Raw genomic sequence first — 23,123 nt, 5'->3', positions numbered from 1 at the left:
AGTGAAAAACACATTTAAGAGCTTTTCGTTACCAGGACATGTAAAACTTAAAATTACATGTCCTGCTTTTCAAATAAACTGCACCCTGCCCTGTCAACTGTCCAGGGCCTACCCTAGGGGTGACTTACATTAATTTAAAAAAGGGAGGTTTATGCCTTGCAAAAGGTTGATTTTGCCAGGTTGAATTGGTGGTGCACACATACGCTGTAATGGAAGGCCTGAAACATGTTTAACGTGCTACATGTCCTGGTAGTGAAAAACTATTACATTCATTTTGCACTGCTGCGAAGCCAGCCTCTCCCATGGGATATCAAGGGTGCCTTGAAGCAACCTTTAACGTAACTTCCAAGTGGGAAAATATAGAAATTTGGAGCTTGCTGTCTCTGGACTCAAAATTTAAAATCACAACTTATGGTGATGTTGGATTTTAAATTATAACTCTGAAAATGCCACTTTTAGAAAGTTTGTATTTTCTTACTTTAAACATTCTGTGCCTCTGCCTGTCTCTTAATACACGTCTGGGGTGGGAGACAGCTGGAGCTGGGCTTTGTGCATTCCCTCTAGACAGTCACACACAAAGGGAGCTGGGGTGTGACATTTGCATACTGATGACCCATCACCAGGCTGATGGGTCTTCCTAGGCTAAATGGGAGGGAGGAGCCAACACCTACACCTGAATAGGGCTGTGCCTCTCCCCCACAGAAAGGGCTGCATAATCCCCTGTAGAGCGTCTAGTGCCAGGGAAGAAGGTCAGGGACCTTATGCACTTCAAAGGCCTCTTTCAAGTCTTCCCCACTTCAAAGGCTTAATGGGATATACGTACTGGACCTAAACCACAATCAAATGAGAACTTTGCTGGAACCAAGGACATTCTGCCAGGAAGAAGAGCGTCTGTGCTGCAGGAGAGACGGTCACTTTGCTAACTGCTTTGCTGTGTTGGCCTGCTGCCTGCTGATTGCTGTGCTGTCAGAGGGACTGCCACTTTGCTACCTGCTCTGTTGAGTTGGCCTGCTGCCTTCTGCTTCTAGCCTGGGAGTCAGAAGGACTGGACCTGCTCTCTACATCCTGTAACCTAAGTTTCTCCAAAGGCTTGCTGGTTTGCCCTCTGCTCTTGCAGTCTCAGGAACATCAAAGACTGCCTGCAAATCTTCTCCTGCTGCTGGACTCTGCCATCTGTGATTCCTACCCGTGCGTGAGGTGTCAATCCAGTCCTGGGCCTTAGAAGTGGGTTTGCAGCTGTATCCCTGCAAAAATTGATGCATCTGAGCCATTGCGCCACTCAGAACCGATACAGTGCTCTCCGACACCAATGCATTGTCGATTCAACGATGTGGGACTCAACTGCAAGGTTCAATGATGCAGCACGACCTTTGGAAATACCTGTGAGGATTCACGTCAGCACATTACATACACCTCAATGGAGTTAGGTGCCGGACCTGACTGCAAGGTTCGACACCAATGCATCTACCCAACTGTGTGGATCAGAACCGACTCATCACCTTCACATCTTTCCTCGGCATAGGCGCTTGCTCTATTCAAGGTACTTTCTCAGTGGGCTCTGCGTAAGTCCTATAGCTGGCCTGCCTTCCATAGCGATTGGCCTGTACTTTGGATTTACCCTGGTCCAGTGTGACCTCAATTAATCTTTTAGCGCTATTGACTGATAAGCTCTGTTTTTTAACTTAATCTTTAAAAATTCATATTGTCTCTTCTACTTGTTTATGTTTTGTTCTTTTGAACTTCTTCGATTGTACGACGGAACACCGACTTTGAAAACAACTAGTGCCTTAACAATGAGGTCGGAACACCGACCTCGTTCTTACTACTAATGATTTTACCACGAATGCCTTAACAACGATATTTCGTTGTAAAGGCATTCCTGATAAAAGCATTACTAATAGGCACCATTCACCCTACATCCCTCACCCCACCCCCCCCAACCCCACCCCACCCCAAAACCTAAAACCCCCTAACCCCCACCCCCCCCAAAACCAAAAACGCCCCACCCCCCAACCCTACCCCAAAACCTAAAACCCCCTGACACCCCACCCCAAAACCTAAAACCCCCTAACCCCCCCACCCCTTCCCCAAAACCAAAAACGCCCCGCCCCCCCAACCCCGCCCCAAAACCTAAAACGCCCCACCCCCCCAACCCCACCCCAAAACCTAAAACCCCCTGACCCGTCATCCCCTCCCCAAAACCTAAACCCACCACTTGGCTTAGTCGACCCCTTGTCACCTGCGTCGTCCTCCTTCGCCAACTCCCTTCTTTGTACCTTAACCACGCATGTTTGTTGTTGAGAACATACGTAGTTAAGGCACAAAATAACGGAGTCGTGGTTAAAAAAAGCGTTGAAGCAAAGCATATACATCTAGTGGCTGAATGGCACAATTTGTGTGATCCTAGAAAATTGTTTATTTCCCTTTCCCTCCTTGTTTTTCATTCTCAAATATAGGAGGACCTCAAAATACATAACTTAAGGATGTGCACTCTACAAACCATTCTCCTGCATTTGCTTTAATAAACTATGAGGTTGTCCATGTATAATAGGAACCCAGGTCACCTAAAGAGCGCGCTTAACTACTGACTTGTCTCTGAAGTTCAGTATTGCCATTATTGTCAGGGTGGAGAAGAGAATTAATTTTACTAAATTCATGTTTGAAAACAATCACTGAAAAAAAAACTTCTCAATGCACTGATATCATCTGATGTACTAAGGTGAAACTGCTCTGCATGTTATTGAAACGCAAATTTTGAATGAGAAATAAGGCTTTATCATATTTTTATGCTTTTGATCTGAGATGTCTTTAAAAATGGAGGTGTTCCTAAAGCTAAGCGGTGCAGGGCTGTAGGAAAATGGCTCCCTGTTGCAGTTACCCCCCACTTTTTGCCTGATATTGATGCTGACTTGACTGAGAAGTGTGCTGGGACCCTGCTAACCAGGCCCCAGCACCAGTGTTCTTTCACTTAAAATGTACCATTGTTTCCACAATTGGCACACCCCTGGCACACAGATAAGTCCTTTGTAAAAGGTACCAGTGGCACCAAGGGCCCTGTGACCAGGGAAGGTCCCTAAGGGCTGCAGCATATGTTGTGCCACCCTAAGGGACCCCTCACCTAACACATGTACACTGCCATTGTAGATTGTGTGTGTTGGTGGGGAGAAAAAGGCAAAGTCGACATGGCATCCCCCTCAGGATGCCATGCCCACAAAATACTGCCTGTGGCATAGGTAAGTCACCCCTCTAGCAGGCCTTACAGCCCTAAGGCAGGGTGCACTATACCACAGGTGAGGGCATAGCTGCATGAGCAATATGCCCCTACAGTGTCTAAGTCTTTTCTTAGACATTGTAAGTACAGTGTGGCCATATTAAGTATATGGTCTGGGAGTTTGTCAAAAACGAACTCCACAGCTCCATAATGGCTACACTGAATACTGGGAAGTTTGGTATCAAACTTCTCAGAATAATAAACCCACACTGATGCCAGTGTTGGATTTATTAACAAATGCACACAGAAGGCATCTTAGAGCTGCCCCCTGTATTTTACCCAATCCTTCAGTGCAGGACTGACTGGTCTGTGCCAGCCTGCTGCTGAGAGACGAGTTTCTGACCCCCTGGGGTGAGAGCCTTTGTGCTCTCTGAGGAGAGAAACAAAAGCCTGCTCTGGGTGGAGGTGCTTAACACCTCCCCCTGCAGGAACTGTAACACCTAGCAGTGAGCCTCAAAGGCTCAGGCTTCGTGTTACAATGCCCCAGGGCACTCCAGCTAGTGGAGATGCCCGCCCCCTGGACACAGCCCCCACTTTTGGCGGCAAGTCCAGGGGAGATAATGAGAAAAACAAGGAGGAGCCACCCACCAGTCAGGACAGCCCCTAAGGTGTCCTGAGCTGAGGGGAACCCTGCCTTTAGAAATCCTCCATCTTGATTTTGGAAGATTCCCCCAATAGGGATAGGGATGTACCCCCCTCCCCTCAAACAAGGAGGAGCCACCCTCCAGGACAGTAGCCATTGGCTACTGCCCTCCCAGACCTAAACACCCCCCTAAATTCAGTATTTAGGGGCACCCAAGAACCTAGGAAACTAGATTCCTGCAACCTTAACAAGAAGAAGGACTGCTGACCTGAAGCCCTGCAGTGAAGACGGAGACGACAACTGCTTTTGCCTCAGCCCTACCGGCCTGTCTCCCAACTTCTACGAAAACTACAGCAGCAACGCATCGAACAGGGACCAGCGACCTCTAAAGCCTCAGAGGACTGCCCTGCACCCAAGGTCCAAGAAACTCCTGTGAACCTGTTCAAAAACCTGCAACCTGCTTGCAACAAAGAAACAACTTTAAAGACTTCACGTTTCCCGCCGTAAGCGTGAGACTTTCCACGCTGCATCCGACGCCCCTGGCTCGACCTGCGGAAAACCAACACTTCAGGGAGGACTCCCCGGCGACTGTGAGCCCATGAGTAGCCAGAGACGACCCCCCCTGAGCCCCCACAGCGACGCCTGCAGAGGAAATCCAGAGGCTCCCCCTGACCGCAACTGCCTGTAACAAGGGACCCGACGCCTGGAACCAACACTGCACCCGCAGCCCCCAGGACCTGACGGAACCGAACTCCAGTGCCGGAGTGACCCCCAGGCGAACCTCAGCCTAGCCCAGGTGGTGGCTACCCCACCGTGCCTGCCTACATCATTGAAGTGACCCCCAGGCCCCTCCATTACTTCCTATCTAAAACCCGACACCTGTTTGCACAGTGCACCTGGCCGCCCCTGTGCCGCTGAGGGTGTACTTTCTGTGCCTTCATGTGTCCCCCCCCCCCGGTGCCCTACAAAATGCCCCTGGTCTGCCCCCCCCCCCCCGAGGACGCGGGTACTTACCTACTGGCAGACTGGAACCGGGGCTCCCCTGTTCTCTATTGAAGCCTATATGTTTTGGGCACCTCTTTGACCTCTGCACCTGACCGGCCCGAGCTGCTGGTGTGGTAACTTTGGGGTTGCCTTGAACCCCCAACGGTGGGCTACCTATGCCCCAACTTTGAGACTTGTAAGTGTTTTACTTACCTGCAACACTAATTTTTACTTACCTCCCCCAGGAACTGTTGATTTTTGCACTGCGTCCACTTTGAAAATATCTTATTGCCATTTTTACAAAGACTGTATGTGATGTTGCTTTTATTCAATGTTCCTAAAGTATCTAAGTGAAGTACCTTACATTTAAAGTATTACTTGTAAATCTTGAACCTGTGGTTCTTAAAATAAACTAAGAAAATATATTTTTCAATATAATAACCTATTGGCCTGGAATTGTCTTTGAGTGTGTGTTCCTCATTTATTGCCTGTGTGTACAACAAATGCTTAACACTACCCTCTGATAAGCCTACTGCTCGACCACACTACCACAAAATAGAGCATTAGAATTATCTCTTTTTGCCACTATCTTACCTCTAAGGGGAACCCTTGGACTCTGTGCACATTATTTCTTACTTTGAAATAGTATATACAGAGCCATCTTCCTACAGTGGCTCTCTAGTTACTGTCTTTCTTTAATTTTAACTAACCTTTATATAATGTTCTGCCTATTTATTTAAGATATTTTTAATGTCAGTGCTGTGTCAAGTAAACACCAGGCTAGTGCTGCTGTTGACCACTGGGCCTCATGTAAAATCCTACTCCAACAAAAGGGTGAAACAGCTTCAAGACATCAAAATCTCAGACCCATCACCCCATGGGGTAGGATGGATTATCCGGGGAAACAACCTCAGGGGTAATCAGGGGATACATACTCCCAATATTAACCACTATGACTGCAGGGTATTTTTAGACCCAATAAAAAATCAAGCTGTTGCCTTGACGCTTGTGTTTTTTTTTTTTTTTCTTTTTTTGTTACTCCTTACTAGGAAAGATTTCTGTTCTTTTTTTAATGACCCGCACACGCTGTAGTAGGGGCATGCATCATCTTCGGGTCCATCCCAGCCCCTACTGTTGACACAGTAGTTGAAGGTCATGGGACAGTAAAACCTAGAATACACCACTTTTTTCTGTTGTTTTTTAATCATCCCTACTGACACAAATAATAAAGGGGTGTTTGTAATTGGTAAGGTATTTTTAATCTTTGGACCACCGGTAGTAACTGTATAAGTGCTCCCTCAAGTCGGTTGAGCCCACTCTGGCTTTTAGGGGCTGGGGCGGATCTGATGATGAAGCATGCCAATAATAGAGTGGGTGAGGGTCACTAAAAAAAATCACTGAAATCTTTCCTGTAAGAAGTAACCGAAAACAAAAAACAAAAAAAAACAAAAAACAGTACTGTTGACAGCGTGATTTGCTATTGGGTCTAAGGATACTCTGCAGTGATAGTGGCCTCATGTAACGATCAGGAGGGCCACATGTGGCCCTTGGGCCGTACTTTGAGTATCACTGAATTAGAGTGTCCATTTTCTGACATACACAAGTGCCATCTTGGAGTTTCTATATGCTTCCCAGTCCAAGATGTCACTTCTTTCTTGTTACAGAGGGAGTTGTGTCCAAACTAAGATTGCAGGTGGGCAGCTCCTATTATGCTTCTGGGGTATTTTCCCATATATAAACAGTGCAGTCACTAGGAAATGTGCATCACAACACTTTAGCTGTTTCTTAGTGGGATTGGCTGTTTTTTATCTTGAATCATTTTGTGTTGGCCTATTTGTGTTCTCAACTTACCTAAGGATTCTTTCCTCTGAAGTTGCTCCGGTGATTTGCGTTATTGCTCTGTGCTGCTGAAAGTATTTTTTACGCCATTGCCTTTTGCCTCCTTCAGCACTGTTTTCTATCTAAGGACACTAGCTCCCTGCTGTGTTTCTCATATCAATCAGTTCTGTAAGCTACAGAAAGGAATGAGCCCTTTTTGGGATCAAGCTGTCGCAGAGCAACTTGCTTTTGACAGCTTGATTTAGAAGCCTTTGAAATCTGTTAATACTTTTTTTGAGGGGACATCACTCTAACTAATATTACACTAGTCTCGTCATGCCATCGCAGAGGCTCGTGTTACCCCCAAATCAATGATCAGTTTGGAGTAGAAAAGGTAGTAAGGAGTATTTTTGGGGTAGAGCAAGTTGGAGACTGATAACCCTTACCACAGCATTGGCTGATTAGCAAACAAACATTCAGAGACAAGATGTATGCCCACATTTCTTCTTTTCAAGGGCTGTTGATCAAGAAGTTCCAGAACTTGGTACCCATCAAAAGGTTATGAGTCAGGCTCAGTTGCTCCCACTACTAGAATCTCACTTTGCGCACTGGTATTTCAGTGGAAACTTTTCTTCATCCAGAGGAGCACGTGGTACAATAAAATTTGATTCTGGATGAAACGTTTGATCAGTTGTCTGTTGGAAGTGGATTTGGATGTTAACAGGGAACACCCGAAATATTGATCTCTAATATTTAAGTAACTCTGTTTTTGGACCTTCATAGATATTAAAGAGTAGACGGGCTTGGATCTTCAAAAGACACAGGGGGTCATTCTGACCCCGGCGGTCTCAGACCGCCGGGGCCAGGGTCGGCGGGAGCACCGCCGACAGACCGGCGGTGCCCCGCAGGGCATTCTGACCGCGGCGGTTCGGCCGCGGTCAGACAAGGAAAACCGGCGGTCTCCCGCCGGTTTTCCGCTGCCCTTGGAATCCCCCATGGCGGCGCAGCTTGCTGCGCCGCCATGGGGGATTCTGACACCCCCTACCGCCATCCTGTTCCTGGCGGTTCGGCCGCCAGAAACAGGATGGCGGTAGGGGGTGCCGCGGTGCCCCTGGGGGCCCCTGCAGTGCCCATGCCAATGGCATGGGCACTGCAGGGGCCCTCGTAAGAGGGCCCCACTGTGTATTTCAGTGTCTGCAATGCAGACACTGAAATACGCGACGGCTGCAAACTGCACCCGTCGCACCCCTGCAACTAAGCCGGCTCAATTCTGAGCCGGCATCCTCGTTGCAGGGGCATTTCCTCTGGGCCGGCGGGCGCTCTTTTGGAGAGCGCCCGCCGGCCCAGAGGAAATGTCTGAATGGCCGCCGCGGTCTTTTGACCGCGGTGCGGTCATTTGGCGGCTCCCTCCAGGCGGGCGGCTCCTGCCGCCCGCCGGGCTCAGAATGAGCCCCACAGTCTTATTGTTTTTCTCGGTAGATCAAATTCTGATCTTTCAACCATGTCTATAGCTCCGCCAGCCGCAACCATGAGTCCTCAAGTCACTTTAAGCTGTGCATCAGTAATCAAAACTTTTCGAAAGAAGATAGAAGAGGCATTGAGGTGCATTGTGCATTTAATATTTAGGTTCAAAAATAACGTCTTGGGCCTTACACTGCATATCTCATCCATGATCACAGTGGTATACTTAGAAGTATATGTCAGGGCCATCCTTTATGTGCACTAAATGTACTCCTTAAGTATGAAGAGGTGACTAAGCTTGTCAGAAATGTTGTCATCAATGTATCTTACTATATTTTCCAAGAGAATACTCTAGCTACCTTCTATTAGTCCCCTAGAAAATAAATTACCTGGTGTTTCAGAGGATGAGGGCATGCATGTGGCAATATTTTGCAGAACATGATGGTAAGTAAGCGAAGACCCAGACATAAGGGGGTGAAGTCTGATGATTGCAGCTTGACATTGTTTCATAGCCAAAGCAAAACGTTCTATATGGGCTGGTACTTTTATCACCATGTAATTCGTAGCGCTTTAACTCCTGGGCATGCATACAAATGTGTCCAATTGGCTGTATTTTTACCCCCTGCTGATATGCTTTACATGCAGTGTTAAATCCATACCCCGTGGAAATATGTAATTGCAACACTGTTCAGCATCCACACAGTGAAGTTGTACTCCCAGGGGAGCAGCGTTTTAACACAGGTGCTATTTCGTATATAATGCGTCGAAAGAATTTGTTACACAATGCAACTCAGGCTAGGTCTTTCAAAGGCAGTTGTTTTACTGGTAGTGCGGAATTAACTCAGAAGAACTGTTTATTTATTTTTTCCAATAAACTGGGATAGTGAATCTTCAAAAGGTAGATCCCATTGGTTGAAGGTTAGTCCCTAGCTACAGATGAAAAATGTAAAAACGTGGATTATTTTAGTTCAAGTAAATCTCCAATACAAACAAGGGTTTGCATGAAGTAAACGGGCATTTACAGGCCAATTCACATTCATTGTGAGTATAATGAGGGGAAAAGGCAAAAAAAAAAGGCCTGGCAACCCTGCAAAACTACAATGGAGGATCATGATCTCCCCTGGACTTGATTTCTGGCAAGGGAAAATGTGTTGGACCTCTGAGCACCTAAAACTGAAGCATGTTTTTCAGACTGGTGCAAATTAGTGCGGTTTTTCACAGACTATTTTCTGTGGTTGAAGTGTGAAAGTTCAAGTGTTGCTTACCACACCACACCAGGGTTCAGCAGAGGGGTGGGCCAAAGGATTCTGCAGATCACGTTTGCTAAAGATGGCAGCCTTCACAACTGTATATAGGTGTAAAGTTTTACAGCGTCAGAAAACATTGTCTGGGGGGCAATATTTCCTATACACAAAAATACATTGTGGACGATTTTTCCATCAAAGCATTCTGCCATAATTGTCCTGCAAATAATTCGTTTTTGTTTTTTGTTTTTTTTGGGAGTACACCTTTCTCAACCGATCTCAGTATTGGCCAGTTATTATGTAAACTTGAGCCATGATGAAATTGACTGAATAGATGCCAAGAAATGACCACCGTGTGGGACTCAAATAATTTTCTACGGGTGTTTCTAAGCAGGGCAAGGAGTGCTGCGTCCAAGTCAGATTTTAAGGATAGACACTTACACTGCATTTACATATTATGAATGTAGATGAAGCTTACCATGAATTTCTCAATATCCATGACAGCTAACATCTCAAACAAGAACACAAATAAATGCCTGACATTGAGGGATGCACTTGTGTACAATGATTCTAAATGCAATTAATTTCCATACATGGCACTTATCCTGAAAACTGATGGACGGATCTAGCCCTCCTGGGCCTATTTTCGACAGCCCTGATTAAAAAAAAAAAAAAAAAACTAGAATTCAGTTAAAAGTAAATGAATGGGACAAACATTGGCATTAGGAAGAGGTATGGCTACCGACTTTGGAGCTAGACAACCAGGTACGAGTACCTGCGTTGGCTCAACATCCTGTAGTTCTGGGCAAATCACTTAATCTCTCTGTACCTGAAAAAGAAGAAATCTGATCTTGTGTAATGTAATCTAGTGATCATATAAAGTGCTCTACTGCACTGAGGCCAGTTTGTGCTATATAATACTGCAAGAAAACTAAGCAGAGACAAAGCCAATAGATCTTACCTATATGGGAGTTTTACCTATGTCTTTTAGCCATACTGTACAAAATGTAACTGCTGTTCAGCATGGCTAAAGGTTAGTGGAATGGTCGGGCATGACGTAGAGTGATGTGGCATAGAGTGGCGCTGTGGTGAGCGGTGTTAAGAAGAGTAGCATGGAGAAGAGTGGTGTAGAGTGGCGTAAAGTGGAGTGGCGTATATCAGTGTGGAGTGGCACAGAGTGGCGTACAGTGGAGTGGCATAAAGTGGTGTGGAATAGAGTGCAGTGGTGGTGTTGAGGAGAGTGGCTTAGAGGAGAATGGAGTAAAGTGTAGTGGCACAGAGTAGAGTGAAGTGGTGTGGGGTGGGGTGGAGAAGCGTAGAGTGGAGAGGCACAGAGTGGCTTAGAGCAGAGCAGCATAGAGTGGCATTGTGTGAAGTGAAGTAGAGTGGCGTGGAGTGGTATAGAGTGGCGTAGCGTGGGGTGGTGTGGAGTAGAGTAGAACAGTTGTGGGTGTAAGTAACTAAAGTGTTGATAGATGCAGCAAATAGGGTGAAAGTAACAAATAAGAAGCTGTGTGACAGTGTTAACAATAGGAAAGTCCATTGCATGTCCAGGAATAATACTGAAACACTTATAAACAAAATACTGTGTTGCAAAAAGATGAGAAAGAACAAAGACTAGGAAAAACACATGGACTTGGTCATGCTCCAGAAAGAACACAAGAAAGGAAACCTTCTGGACATAAGCAATCGAAAGATTGCAAACGAGAGGGACAACAAAATCAATTAATGGGATCCTGTGGACAGGTTGTAAGCCTACTCAGTAGTAAACAATCCGTATCCCAGTACAGTGCAAGTGCTGTTTAGGCGAGACAAAAAACACCTCTAAGGAATCGAAGTGTAACGGCACACACATTGAACCTGTCCAAAAGGATTATCTGATAAATTTAAAATAATTGTCAATAAAGAAGTGAGACTGTTTAATTAATTGAGGGATAACTGACCTGGTCAACACAGAGTTAAACTCTAAATACCAAGTGAATCGAACAACCAATTAAATTATACCTCTGAAGTTCCACCAGGAATCATCACAACTGATGGATTTTCCCAGACAATGAGATGTAAACCATGTGAAAAACATGAAGTAACATTTTAAAGAAAACGGATCTGTACATAATAAATGTGAGCATTTGTGGCCAAAATACACTACGAGCATATGGAATTATTCAGCGCACCCGAGACGCGGAGCTTTTTGCTGCAGATAGCTTCTCTTCCAAGAGCCCATGGAGGCCTGAGCTGGCAGCCAGACATTATGCTCAGCTACTAATCCATGCTTAGCCTACTCTAAACCCTTTATCATTGTTCGGGAGGCCATCAGAGAAGCACAATTATGTCAGGATTAAAAAATTAAACAACCTGCTCCAGTTTCCACTCCTTGGGGAGGACTTTAAAATGAAAAACAGGGGCACTGATTTATTCTGACACCTTATGATACAATCAATCAATTAACAACATTAACGCTCACATTAGCACAAATCCATCCAAACACAACGCTTCCAAGAAGGGGACATACTTATAAAGTGAATTAAGTCATGTAATGCATCTTCACGACAGGGAAGACAAATAAACCTCATAATTTGTAGCCATATTCTCGCTAAAAACTTGCCGTATCGGATCCTAAATTTATATTGTCATTACCATGAGATTGAATGTCTCGAGGAGAACCCATTTTGGAAGATAAGGCGCTAGATGGACTTAGAGAGAATGGAGTATGTACAGGATAATTATCCTTGATCAGTTGGGGAACCAGCCTCTGAACTGGGGTTCTGTGACTCTCGCATCAGAAGGTAACCACCGATTTATATCTTCCACTATTTTACTTGGTGTATGTAAAGATTATGGCCCCACCAGTGACTTAATCTAAGCCTCAAATATCCCATTAACTCTACATAATAGAGGAATGTACATATAGAAGGGGACTATTGAGAACCTTCAGTGCGCATTTCTTAACAGGTCATTGACATCTCTTGCCGCTACTTTCCTCCTGGATATATTTATTAAAACATGTCTAAAAACATCCATGTTTTAATTTAGGCTGTCTCACAAAATGAGCCACCTTCCTGCTAATTTGAGCTATGCCTTCCGTTGAGTATGTTTCTGCCATCATTTCAGTACAATTCTGGCATTCTTTGGGTATATTTTTGGCATAGTAGTAATTCACAAATAATTTCAGGTGAGTCCGGGAAGCAGTGACTTCAGCTTTCAAATGTTTTTCTTCATTATGGAAATATTTTCCTGAAAGAAAAACGCACAACACAAGCCACATCTGCTGAGCATTTGCTCTGAATCAACTATACTGAGGTTCAAAAAAAGGCTGAAAACCTGGTTATTTTCTAACCAGGGTAGAGAACGCAGACTCCTTTCTTTCTCTTTTTTCTTTTTTCTTTTGCCTTTTTCTCTTTTTATTGTTCTATTTCTCAGTCTATAGGAGAGCTTTCCACCTAGGTAGCGTCAAGAAACTCTCTGAGAGTTCAAGTGTGTTTTATTAAAAAAAAAAAAAAAAAAAAATACATCCTCCCCAATTGTGGGAGTGATTCTCAAATTTCTACATGAAAATTAATTTTCTATTGCCCTTTAAAGGAGTCGGGGTAAATTTTTGTGGCTGTAAGACAAATACAAACAAACATTTGTAAATGCAATTGTTTTGCCTATGTGATTAATAATAAGCTGCCAATTGTTAATAAACACTACAATTATCAGCAGTCTGTGTGCAAAATAGTTCACAAAAGGTACACTTTGAGTGTCAGTGCAAGGTGAGTTGAAAAGCTATTGCTTCACAATTGTAGTCTGACAAGCATGCTGGACATTTGCAACACAATGTGACTGTAAACAAAAGGGAGGTACGTGTGCATGCACACCCAGAAAATAAAATACTGTAGGAACGTCAGATCTTGCGGCACCGTAAGTTATGGAGGAGTACCAATCGTGCATCAGGGCCTTGCTGCCACACATGTGCACGCTGGCTCATACCTGGTTCAATCTGTACGCCAGTAGAATGCGCTATCTGAAACAGCACAAGCGGTGCATGTCAAGCGAGGAGGAGCGAGAGATCAAGGAAGAGCTTCTTAGCCAGAGTGCCGAACACAAAAAGGCATGGGCTGCCTGGCTTCTAGACAAGCTAAGCCATGACCTGAGTCTGCAGAGCCGTCAAGACCTGGTGCTGACCATAACTAGTCATAAGCCGCCCTGCTGCCTCTTTTCTAACCTCAACCAGCATGAAAAGATGCATCTCACAGACTGCCAGCACCAGGGCAACAAGATGTGGCGTCTGGTAATGGTTATTCTGTTCAAGGGCATTCCCTTAGAAAGCACAGATGGTGAGCGGCTGGTACACGGACCCCAGTGCTGTAGCCCAGTGCTTTGAGTTCTGATTTGGCACATCGCTGTGTTCGTTTATGAGCTTGACCTCTACATGGCTTATCTGCTGCGAGCCCAGGTTGGACCAGGCAAAGTCTTCTATAGTAACGCCCTGTTCACAACGAGTGAGCTGATGAGAGTGTTGGGGGTGAAAGGGGAGGAGACGCGCCGAGACCGAAATCTGGGAACTTGAGCCCAAACAGCAGAGCTATGAGGAACGGAGGAATACATGCACTTGGACATCTTGCCATGCACGGGCAAGAAAGACAGCATTTGTCAGAACATGCCCAAGGGGCAGGAGAGCCAAAGGGCCATAGGTCCTATGATCACACATTGCAGCAACAGGACACAAGCGGCTATTCTTATAAAGCGGTACCGAGCAGGGATTATCATCACCACACCCCAAGATGCCCACACAGAACACAACTTAGAAGAAAATAAGCGCCCACCTCAGCAGCAAAAGGGAGCACTAGAGTGGGTGCCTGCTTCCGCCCCAGGGGGACTGGTGAGTGCGAGGTGCACCGGGAAGATTACTGAGTGCAGTTGTGATCAGGGTTCTTGGAATTTAGACAACTCAACAGTGTAAGTATTGAAGAACGGAGCATGTGAAACTGCAGAAAAGTTGTTTAGTGCATGAAAAACGATCATTTCCTAGTCCCAGTACTTAATCTTTCGCTGTCAGTGCATGCAGCGAAACCAGAGCGGATTAACACAGTAATAGGGCCTCAGGAAATTGATAAGAACAAACACACTAGGAACAAGCATTAGTAAAGGCAGGCAATAGTGCAACAGCCAATAGAAACCGAGGAAAAGTAAATGGCGAGCACAGCAACCAATGAAAATCAAGGAAAGCAAGGGGCATGGGATGTAAGGCCCTTTTTGGATTTATATTAAATACAATAGATTTCACAAGCACAGCATAAGCGTTATGCAGGGGAAAGTGAAAAATGGCATCGTCACCCACTTGCACATGGACGCATCAACTAACATACCATATTGTTTACTTTTAGAAATAGCTAGACACAGGCAACATTATCAGACCTCTGTGTTTGCTGTGGTTTTCCCCAACCATGTCCAGAAAGGCCTATCAGAGTAAGAGATTCTCCTTTGCTCGTGGTTGCCATCTATCATCAATGGACCCTTACTAAACTTTGTAATTACTTGGACTGAATGCATCTGTACATAAGCTTGTGAGTCACAAAGCGGTTGGATCAACCGACTGCTCTTTAACGCTTGAAATTTGAAAGTGTTTTCAGAACATGCTTTGTAATTTTGCAATTGCACTTTACGAATTCAATCTTCTTTGAAAATTTACTTTACCAGCGCAAAATGGCCTCTTACTCTGTATTTTTGCATTTTGTGGCTTAATATTCAGCCTAGTGAGCAATTCCTAATCATTATTAGTGAGCAAGTTAAATGCTATTATGTTGTTCCGCAAACTAAAGTGCCTGTATCAGTGGGCTTCGCTATGATTGTGGCTTAGAGAGATTTGTCTGCTCATTGCATATGTTACAAGGATGGAGCAGATAACTGTAGCCTTAATGGATCCCTTCAACTGTCAATAGATATCCGCATCAAATAGAAAATATTTGTCTTAAGCAAAATAAATTATAGCTTAATGCATATCCAGGCGAGTAAATGTAAAATGTGGCAAATGGAGACACACATCAGTGACCCGAATCTGACACTCGATTGGGATGGTATCTGGCAGCTTCTCTTCTGTGAAGCGTAATGCTGACCTCCGGTTTAGGGCGTGGCGAGGGTGGATGGCAGGCAGTGGTCCATGGGGCCATGCATGCTCCCCAGAATGGCATTCCTGACTGGTGAGCTTGTTAAAGCAGCACCTTTCCCTTTTGTTTTCCCTGCTTATGAATGTGATTGCAGGAATGGAGATCTGTTGTCGCCTGCAGGCTTTGCATCCTGCATTTATAGACATTCGCAGGACATTACAAAGCCTAATTAATATTGATTGGGAGGTTTGTGACTTCCTGTGAATCCACATTTTTCATTGTGGTTGACGACAATATCAGTCATCGCAAAACACTGGGCAAGTCGAAAAAATTGGTGCACAATTTGCACCTATTGTGTGTGTGACAAGCCACATAATAGATCAAGCCCTTTTTGATTCCTAGGGAGGCCTGTGTGCAGGACGTTGCAGTAGTGCAGTCCTGATAGAATTGGTGATCTACCCAGTTCAATTCAATAGTACTGTCCAAGCATATTAGTTTGCCAGTGCACACTTGCCTACTGCATCAATTCAGCATGCGTTGAAGTAAAGACCCACATTCTTGGCCTTGGTCTCTGGTTGTGACACATCACCCAGCAGGTGCGGCCAAGAGATGGGCTTCAATGATGTCACCTTCCTTTATCGAAACCTCTGCGATTGACCCATTCAGGCAGAGCCCACTCTTCCTTATCCAGAAAGGGATATGCGCCAGGCTTAATGGGCTAGAACTCTGATGTTCAGATGTGTCCTCTACTGAGATGGCTGTCATCTGCATACATCTTGAACTGTTTATGATGTGTTTCAATGAGTTGATCATCACCCTGCACCTTCAGAGATGTGGGTTACTACAATTAATGACTGGAACTGAGGGTAGTTTTTAATTTGCAATTGAGTTTCGGCTATCCATATTAAAATATCATTTGCATAATACATAAATATTTCATGGCCTTGTTTTATTTCGTTTTCAGGAAGAGGAGCAAAGCCAGCTCATTAGTTTCTGCCGTAAAGGTGCGTGGGGGACTTCTGTGTGTGAGAAATGGCTCTGCATTGCAGTACAAACTCAAGCAGCCGGAACTCGGTGTCCACTGGTGTGCAAAAGAGAGCACAGCCTGACTTTCAGGCACTAAATATACTAATGAGAACTAGAAATACCTGGAAGAAAGATGGAAGCACAAGCTGTTTGTAGTGCCCGCAGTTTGACAGCCGCTGGAACCAGTGGCGGTGCTGGAGAACTAGACCGTCTCAGAATGTGCTGAAAGAAGCACACATTGATCATAGTCACAGACCTTAAAAGCAGACCCTGAAGCGGTATTTTTAGGCCATGTATTAAATTATTAACAGTAATCAATTCGGCTATATGTATGTTGTGCACGGCCGGGTGAGACTGTCATGTTTTGAATTCCTATGAGAATCTCCCATTATTATGCACAGTACTTTCGAACTCTAATTGTACCAAATAAACAGCGGTAATTGCCATTCTGTGGCTATTTTAAAATGTCAGCAGTTTCCAAATCTTGCTGCAAGGCAGAATTGCACAGTCTTACATGCTAATGTGTTGCATTTGCATGTAAGAGTGCAGCCTTGTTCGTAGGACCTGCCTGCCTTTCTTTCGGAGTACATCATCATGGATCCATCTTGATTTTATGGGTGTATACTGGTCTCCATGTCATTCACTGAGACTGTGCCTGGTAGGTATGTTTAAAAGAGGACATACATGGAAGATGTTAGAATGCGTGTCACAAAAAGCAAACATCTACTCAAAGCATTGAATAGTGGAACAGGTATTGGATTGGAAACATAGGCAATAGCCGGTGTGCTCCTAAAGTACTGAATGACGTGGTCTTACCTTATTTGGTACCTATGGAGCATACAGGAACTATGTTCCGAGACTGCAATTCCTTATGAGCCTGATTACTACTGGCATGGCAACTTTCGACACTACTGAACTCGGAACACTATTCAGTCATTCTAAAGAACTCAGTCTTTCAGCAACATGAATCATACTCCCATGAGGACATTTCACCTAACATAGATATCAGTCCTGTTGTACTCCAAAATTAATACTTTAACCTTAGCACACTCCTTAACCGTTATATGTGCAACAAATACTGGAATGACTTGGAAATAGTCCCTCAAAGGATGAAACACTTGTTGGCTGGCTGCTACATTGTTGCTCCGTCTATGAGCAACGTGAATAATTTCTCCATATGATACTTCGTCTGTATAATTAATGTCTGCAATGCTTTGAAATCTGACTTGCTGAATAAACTAGATATGTGCTTCCATAATTATCTTACCTGCAGGATCTTGTTGAAGTCGCACTCGGCCATCCCACTTGACACATCTGGTGGGAAAATGCCAACTCGTATAGAACCATCTCTTCCTATCAGCATTTCATTCAATTATCTTCTGAACTGTATTAGCTTGTGGATGTGTGACAACATCTATCCCACTGTATCCTGTGTAATAGTTCCATATTAGCCAGGAAGAGTGGTTGGGGCAGTGCATGCTCTGTAGAGGCTGTCATGTGTACAAGAGCAAAGACTATTAAACATTGACCCTACCAATCCATTATTTGGTTTCAGCAGAAACCACTTGATTAGACAAGTGGGAGATGCCTACTATTCCCCCGCAATAGCCATCAGTGAACTCAATCCAAGAGTAACTGCACTGATGCAGTAGGGAACAGTGAGCTAAAGATTCAGCAGTATTCCTTGGTTTAATGTTGATCAGTGTGCAGTAAGAAGAGTGAAACTCCTGTGAGAGACAAACACATTTCTCACTAAACTGAACATTTGTTTCATAAATATCATAAAGTTTCATTAATTTGATAACAGAGTACCTTCACCAACCTAATAAACACACTGGTTAGGCTAAACACATTTCCTATAGAGTTTCTGCTCAACTCTGTAAGCTGAGGCAGAAGCAGGAGTACGTTTCCCAAAGAATGTTTAAGTTCAAGCAGTACATACAATTATAAAGTCCTGAACACCAAATACAATTTCCAAAAATAACTTAATGAGCAAAAAGACACCACAATTAAATAAGAGACACAGAAGATATGATTTATTTTAAAGCGCAAAGCAACTACAAGTACAGTGCCAAAGAACAGTATTATTTTACAGTTGACCAAGATCTATGCACCATGAATAGAGTGAAGGTCAGATGCACCAAACCGGTTGCCCCATTCAAAGTGCTTATCCTTGTTCTCAGTCTCATTTTTGGAGGTCAAAGATATCCAGTAAAGCAAAGTACAAGGCTGATGTTAGAGAGGATCCCTTGCAGTTGGGCAAGTCATCACCATGGAGCTCCATTTAAAGCTGTTCTACTGATTTTCACAACAAAAGCTCCGAGTAGGTCAAAGCTGGATTTCCTAGCCACCAAGGTAGTTTTGCCATTAGGATAGTTTTGCTGACTTGTCCCAATCCAAGGATTTTTCTTCTGACTTAGCCACTTGAAATCCACCAGTGGGGCAATGCATTTTGAGGGGCGCTGGCCCTTCCCTAGCCACTATACTTTTCAGATGAGCTGCCTTCCTTTCTGTCAGGGTCCAAACTGGCTTTCCCCTCAGCTTGGGTTGAAGTCAGTAAGTTTGGAGCGGCCGGAGAATTCGCAGAAGCAGCTCTTGCCAGACTTATTTGGCATCAACAAAGTCAAAAGAAGAAGTGCTGAAGTGATCCTTTGTTTTGCTCCCCTCGCCGGTTGTTGTCAACACTCCGGCTTCTGGGGTGCAGAGGCAACGCAGTTGTCCTCTGGGAGAAGGCTCATGTATTTATGTATTCATACACTGACTTCGACAGACGTTGGTTGAAAAGTTCTATATAGTACAATAACATTTCAAACCTCATATCATATAATGATGTCACTTTTAAACTAAGAAACAAAATAAAATATGTGTGTAGTCTGTGGCAAGTATTTACCGTAGCCCCGTTATGCAATACATTAATTTCATCGGTTAATTCATGATACCTCGCCTCTTAAACAACATAAGCAAATATTGTTCTTTGGTTACAACCAGGCCAAGACATTTACATAAAATGTGTGTCACGTCTTGCATTAGGCAACCACATAATGTGCACGGGTCGTTAACTCCCAGCGAGGACTTTGTACTCTACAGTCTGGGTGGGAGACAAACCCATTAAGAAAACAGTTTCTTAATGTTCCACTAACGTTTCAACAATCTTTCACTATAAAATAGTTTTTTTTAAAGTTAAATGGAAAATAACATTTTTTATGTATAAATTTGTATTTTACTTACACCTAGCTCTATTCATGGAAAATCTAGCCTAATCGATACAGTGAAAGTCATTTTGTTTTTTTTTCACTGTTCTCAACAGTAGGATGCCAAATGTTTCTCTATAAAGCATCCAAGCCCTGTGGGATTAAAAGGGACACTTTAGGGACATCTAATTTATTAACCTATGGTTTACTCTTGGCAGAGGCGCATTTCCCTGCCATGTGTCCCTGTAATACTTTTAAACTACAGCCCAGCCTAGGTCCAATGGTGCTCTTAGAAACCATACATTTGTGTCCTTTAAATGGATGGTGTAAATGCACAAAGCAGCCACATTTCATTTAACACCCTTTGAGAAATTGGGTTGTTGGTTGAGGGGGATGAAACCCTACTCAAGCAATAACCTCAACTCTTGCCAGGGTGAACCACAAAAGGTCAGTAAGTTAACCAGTGCTCACCTTCTGGTAGCTTGGCACAAAAGCAGTCAGGCTGAACTTAGAGACAATGTTTAAAGGTCATGTTTTTATGCAGCACACAAACAGTAATAAAGTGAAAACACAAAACAAGAAAAATCCCACACCAATTTAGAAAAAATAAAAATCCAATCAGCAGAACTGGAGATCTGCAATTTTTAATATTTGAGGTAAGCATTGCACCTAAAAGCCCAATGTGGCACTCGTGGTTTTCTGGCCATGCAAGACCACAAGTTCAGGCTGACTGCCACGGAGTGCTGGATACAGGGACTAGGTTAGTCCAGCTGAAATAGTTACTTTCTAAAGTCCAGTGCAATGAGTTCCATTTGTTGGGGAGGAGGAGGTTGTTACTGTAAGGTGAAGAGCAGGCTGGGAATCACAGAAGGTCATCGCTGTAGTGCGAGGATCCTCTCAGGCATTGTGGATGGTCATTGCTGAAGATTCACTTTGGCAGTCACCGAAGGCTGTTGATGCTGTAGAGCAAAGTGATGTGCTTATGTTCCCGATTTTGGCTGGCGGTTGCTGTAATGCAAAGAGTCAGGTTCACTGGACTTTGTGTTGGTCAGTATGGGCGGCAAAACCTTGGTGCAAGTTGTTGTTAAAAGCCCACAACTTTAAGATATCTGCTTTTGTTTGAGGAGGAGCTCACCAGATGCCACAACAAAGGACCAGGACTTTGGATACACCTCTGGGGGATCAGGAACTCACTCCAGGAGAGGCCAGCAGGGCTCAGGCAGGTCCAGTTGCAGTAGGTCAGCTGGGAAGTTTCAGAGAGGGCTCTGGATTTTGTTGCGTCCCTGTAGCTCAGAGCAGGAGGTCAGTCAGCCTGCCCTTGGAGTCACTTGAGCCTGGGATGAACATTGTAGGTCCAGTCTTCCTTCTCAACAAGCAGCCTCAAGCAGCAGTAGTACTTGTGTAGTATCTACAGGACCAGAAGTGTACTGAAGAGTGGATCTGGGGACCCCCTTTTTATACCTGGTACCCACTTTGAAGTGGGAGAAGCTTCTGAAGTTCCCCTCACAGAGGTGTGTCGACTGTCCTGCCTCCATGCCCTGGTCCTCGTATCTCTACTGGCACAATAGACAAGTCTGAAGTCATTTGTGTGTGAGCTGAGCCAGTGCTTTTGAAGTGCAAGTGTGGTAGGTGACAGCTCCACCCCCTATCCTGCTAGAGATGGCCCATCCTGCCAACACTCTCAGATCCTCTATTGTGATGCAGTCTGGTAGGAATATATAAAGGCCTGTTGCCAACTAAACCTAGCCATGTGACCCAGCCAATAAGCTACAGGCACCAAATGGTTAGCACATGAAAATCCCAACTTTCTAAAAGTAGCAATTTCAGAATTGTGACTTAAAATCTGACTTTACCAGTAAAGAGGATTTTAAATAACAACTCATCAGATGGCAAACATGACTTTCAGACCTGTTCCGAATCAAAAGTTACCACTTACTAAATGTAATAATGGAACCCAGTGTTATCTAATTGCAGAGGTAGGTCTTGCATTAGTGAAATACTAATTTAAGAGTTTTTCACACCAGGACATGTAAAAACTAAACATTCATGGCCAACATTCTAAATACAATGCACTCTGTTCTATGCGCTAATTAGGGCCTACCCTAGGGTTGACTTATACCTATGAAAGAGAAAGATTTAAGCCTGGCAAAAGGTTTATTTTAGCAGGCAAAAATGGCAGTTTATAACTGCACACACACAGGCTACAATGGCAGACCTGAGACATGTGTAAAAAGGCTACTTATGTGTAGGGCACAATATGTGATGCAGGTCCACTAGTAGCATTTAAGTTACAGCCCTGGATACATGTAATTCCGCTTTACTAGGGACTTACAAGTAAATTAAATGTGCCAATTGGGTGTATGCCAATTCAACCATGTTTTAGGGAGTGAGCACTTTAGCACAGTTCTAAAATGCTCTCTTCCTAAACATGGTATGATTGGCATATACCTGTTTGGCATATGTAATTTACATTTAAGTCTCTTGTAAAGTGGTTAATCATACCCAGGGCCTGTAGATTAAATGCTACCAGTGGGCCATCAGCACCTAACGTGCCACCCACTTAAGTGGCACCTTAAAACTTGTCCCATGCCCGCCATTGCAGCCTGAAGGCAGTGTCCCACTGCCACGTTGACTTAGCATTAAAAACCCCTCGCCAAGCCTTAAGCTCCCCTTTTATTATATATGTCATCCCTGAGGTAGGCCCTGGGTAGGGTGCTGTGTAATCAAATGGTAGGACATGTACTTTTAAGTTTTAGACGTCCTTGTAGTTAAAACTCCCAAATTTGTTATTCACTATAGTGAGGTCCCTACTCCTCCCATAAGGTAACATTGGAGATTCATTATTATATTTAAGAAGCAGTAATTCCTAAACCAGAGGTGGTAGATATATTATGTCTGGTATCTATGAACTTGTAATGATAAGTCCTCTTTAATGGCAATGTGGGGTTTATCTTTACAAGTTTGAAAGTGGCACTTTTAGAAAGTTGGCATTTTCCTGCTCTTAGCCCGCTGTGCCTTCAGCCTGCCTTTGGTCACATGACTGGGCATAACTTGACATTTGAGACTTAGTGAATTCACCCCAGACAGCTGCACAATAGTGGAATGAGTAGAGCCTGAATGGGCCATTAACTGACTTGATGGAAGTGGATCTAAGCATAGCCCACCTTGCACTTGACTAGGCTGGACTCTGCCACTACACAATAGGCCTAACGACCCTGTATTGTCAATTCTACCAGACTGCTGCTGCCCTGGAAGGACTGCTTTGCTGCCTGAAGCCTGCCTTGAACCTTCAGAGGCCAGCCCTGCTGTGGAGTCTTGCATCTTCACCTGTACCCAGGTCTTCAGAAGTGACTCCAACCGTTAGTTTAGCTGGCCTCCTATTCAGAGCCATAGGGACATAACAGGTTCCCACTATCTTGAACCTGCACATGGACCCAGCCTGAGTGAGTCCTGAACCCC

The 23,123-nt window shown here is 44.3% G+C and overlaps 1 protein-coding gene and 1 pseudogene across 3 annotated transcripts in view; both read left to right on the top strand.

The window, feature by feature from the left end:
• Nucleotides 1-23,123, top strand: part of RPH3A (rabphilin 3A) — a 756,965-nt gene that overhangs the window by 89,293 nt on the left and 644,549 nt on the right. The window lies entirely within an intron of this gene.
• Nucleotides 13,269-13,910, top strand: LOC138265156 (nuclear factor 1 A-type pseudogene; annotated as a pseudogene).

This window comes from Pleurodeles waltl, chromosome 11 (genome assembly GCF_031143425.1).
Source record: "Pleurodeles waltl isolate 20211129_DDA chromosome 11, aPleWal1.hap1.20221129, whole genome shotgun sequence".
Lineage (NCBI taxonomy): Eukaryota > Metazoa > Chordata > Amphibia > Caudata > Salamandridae > Pleurodeles > Pleurodeles waltl.
The sequence above is the reverse complement of the archived record's forward strand: the minus strand, read 5'-3'. Positions and strand labels throughout refer to the sequence as shown.